The 3724-nt window shown below is 42.2% G+C and overlaps 1 pseudogene; it reads left to right on the top strand.

Annotated features, from left to right (window-relative positions):
• The first annotated feature begins 636 nt into the window (after positions 1-636).
• Positions 637-3395, top strand: LOC123056021 (probable L-type lectin-domain containing receptor kinase S.7; annotated as a pseudogene).
• The last annotated feature ends 329 nt before the right edge of the window (positions 3396-3724 follow it).

Below are 3724 nucleotides of genomic sequence, written 5' to 3'. Positions count from 1 at the left end.
CACATTCATTTGACTTTCCGCTCTAATGATTGCCAGTGACCGAGACCCACTCATAGAGGAGTTGATATGCTTGATGTTGGGGCACAGATGGTTGAGCCATTAAAGACAACATCTTTTGCCGCAATATTTTTTTCGGAAAGGAGGTTATCCCTCGGCCTCTGCATCAGAACGATGCATACGGCCATCTTATTAATAAGCAAAAGGTCCAACAAAGTCTTCAGGTCTCAAACAGGTAAAAATGCTCACATAGAGCAAAAACACAAAAGAACAGGATAGCCACAACCTGCGGGCAAAAAAAAAGATAGGAAACTAAACACCTATCCTATTACATGACCGCCATCCAAACCGGTTGAAGATAGCCCGTGCTACCGTCTCCCACCGGATAGACCCAGTAACCATACGCTCCCTGGCATCCGTCGGAGTGGGTAGCGACCACATACGGATCAGTGCAGTGGCCTGGAAAATAACCTGCAAGAAATGAATATTTTTTTGTTCTGTTAAAAACCAAATCATTCTTGCAGTTTCAAACTACCCATAATAAAGCACATACTCCTACACGGATTTTAGTTCGTTGATTTTACCGAGCTGGCTCCAACAGTCGTGTGCCCCCATGGTTGTGTGCATCGCTTGATGCCGATGCCGGGGGTAATCGCTTCATTTTGAAAAACAGCCGTGCCTCCCGCTCTGCTCGATGTAATTCAGGAGCAGGGTGTCCTCCTCCACCGTCCATCGACCCTTCTTCACTCTAGCGTGCGACATCGCTCACTTCTGGTTTAAACCGAACGGGGGCAACTTGTTTAGAACATGGGCAACTTGTTTAGAACGGGGGCAACACCGGCTTCGTGGTTGTGCCGTTCGGTGGTGCCCCTACGCCGCAATTTGTAGATCAAGCGACTAGATCATCTACTCAGTCGAGCAGCGCCGCGGGGAAATGTATACATGCAAGGCCCTACGCGACACACACAAACATGCATGCATGCTCAAAACCTGTGCAACAAGTTAATAAAACCTAATTTATGAATATCAAAAAATTCTTAACAAAAAGTATGTTGTACTAGCAACAAGAATCTGTCATACTACAATATTTGAGATCCAAATTGAAAAACTCTAGGAAATCATAATTCTGTCTTGTGCTTGTGCTACGTCCTCGTTGATTGCTGTTTGTGAGGCCCTCATAACTCTATCTTGTGCTTGTGAGTTTCTCTCACAGCTGGCGTGGTGGGTTATGTAGTTGGCCTAATTTTGTTGGGATAATTAGATTTATGCCCCTAGTTGTGTCCCACTCGTCTGTTTTACCCCTAATTTTCAAAAGTCACTGGTTCTGTCCAAGTCACTTTGCTCCTATATGCTTTCGCCCTTTGACCGTTTGACCATCAGTTTAAAAACTTCATAACTAATTCATACTAAATCAGAAAAATGCAAATAAGATACCAAAATGTTCAGAAAAACATCACCTATATGTCAGTGTCATTTGCATTCACGAAAAAAGTGTTGGAAAGTGCCCATCCGAGTTTTAGCTCTTATGCTACCACCATGAATAGTAAAATCTAAAAAAGTTCAAAAAAATTAAAAAAAAGAATGAGAAATGTTTTAAGTGCCTGCCAAGTTTCATCAGGGAATAACATTCGTGGGTGCCGTGGAAAAAAAAATCATCACTCCAAAATAGATTAATTTTTTGCCACGACTTCCACGAATGTCGTTCCCTAATGAAACTTGGCAAGCACTTAGAACATTTGTTGTTCTTTGCCACCATAATTTTTTTGATTTTTTTTGAATTTTTTTAGAGTTCACTCTTCATGGTGGTATCAAAAGAGAAAAACTCGGATGTGCACTTTCCAACACTTTTTTCATGAATGCAAATGACACTGACATATAGGTGATGTTTTTCTGAACATTTTGGTATCTTATTTGCATTTTTCTGATTCAGTATGAATTAGTTATGAAGTTTTCAAACTGACGGTCAAATGGTCAAAGGGCAAAAGCATAAGAGGAGCAAAGTGACTTGGACAGAACCGGTGACTTTTGGGAATTAGGGGTAAAACAGACGAGTGGGACACAACTAGGGGCATAAATCTAATTATCCCAATTTTGTTGGCTTGTTTAGCAGGTTTGATTTGGTATGGACGCAAGGGCACGGCAGGTTCATGTGACCCTCCTCGCTGAACTATAATTGATATTTTTTACTCCCTTCGATCTATATTAATTGTTGTACTAAATTAGCGATAATTAATATGAATAGGAGGGAATATAGTATGTTTTCTCTCATTCCATTTCCAACAAGGACCTATGTTACTTTTTCTGTTTTTATATGGAATGCACGAAAGTTTTTTCGTTTGCAAAACGCAATACAGACACAGACCGACATGCAAACGCTTTCCCACACAAATGCTCACAGATTCACTTACGAACAATTGGCGGCTGCAACACTTGCCTTCACGGACACAAGAAAGCTTGGACAGGGTGCCTTTGGCGCTGTCTATAAAGGCGCGGTGATGATGCAATGCACAGAAGTGGAGGTGGCTATAAAAAAGAATACAAGTGAAGTGTCAGATGAAACGAGGAAGGCCTTTAAGAACGAGGTTAAGATTATGAGCCCGTTGAACCATGGCAACATTATACGTCTTGTGGGTTCGTGCGACGAAGAGGACAATCTCTTGCTTGTCTATGAACTAGTGCAGAATCGCAACCTTGAGGCTCGGCTTTACAACCATGGTGGTTTAGTTCGATTGGCGCCAAAGGTAGTTAAACACGAACATGATGCTCAGATTACCTTTTTTTCAGTCATCAAAAGAAACTCTTATTTTACAACGTTCAAATACTTACCTGGCATAGAATGCATTGTTCGTGTGTCAGGTACAACATATTGGTTGGAATAGCCTCAGGTCTTGAATATCTCCATAATAATTGTTCAAAAACCGTCCGGCACAAGGACATCAAGCCAGCTAATGTGATGCTGGATATGGACTTCAGTGCTAAACTGTGTGACTTCGGTTTGGTGACACAACTTACCCGTGCCACAACCTCGCATTCAACAAATAACATTATTGGAACACAAGGCTACATGGACCCATTATTCCAGCAGAACGGCCAGGTTACTAAAGATTCTGATGTCTACAGCTGGTGTGCTACTGCTTGAGGTAGTATGTGGCGTGGCACCGATCCTGATTGGCAATCCCACGGAAAACAGCCTCAATGAGAATGTCCGGGAATGTCGTTCGAGAAAAGCAATTCTCGATGCAGCTCACCAACGGCTGAGAGGAGAGTATGATGAGGAAATTAAAGGAGCGTTGTTTATCGGGCTCCACTGTGTCGAAACAAAACGTGGTGACCGCCCAACTATCAAAATTGTGTCGTCCAAGTTAGTAGGCTTAGCCGCATCACATGTTGTGGTGTGAGCCTTCACACGGGCAGGTGAAGATACTCGAAGAGGCGTCCCTCCTGCAATGGAGTCCTATGTACTACCTCCTTACCATAATGTAAGACGTTTTTGCAAGCTATGGGACAGAGAGAGTAGTATATACAATGACGAAGTTCCTTGCTGAAGCTATTTTCCTGGTATTGTAAACCATATGGTATATATGCGTGTGATCTCCCTGCTCAACAATGGGATTGACCCAATATTGTGTCCCCATTCATGAAACCTATGTGATTATGTACTTTTCGATCTCGTGATTCAAGAAATCCTGTTGTCATCATCGTTTACATCAATTTTTTTTTGAAATGG

Source organism: Triticum aestivum, chromosome 2D (assembly GCF_018294505.1).
Source record: "Triticum aestivum cultivar Chinese Spring chromosome 2D, IWGSC CS RefSeq v2.1, whole genome shotgun sequence".
Taxonomy (NCBI): domain Eukaryota; kingdom Viridiplantae; phylum Streptophyta; class Magnoliopsida; order Poales; family Poaceae; genus Triticum; species Triticum aestivum.
Note: the sequence above shows the minus strand (reverse complement) of the source record. Positions and strands in the feature narration are given on the sequence as shown.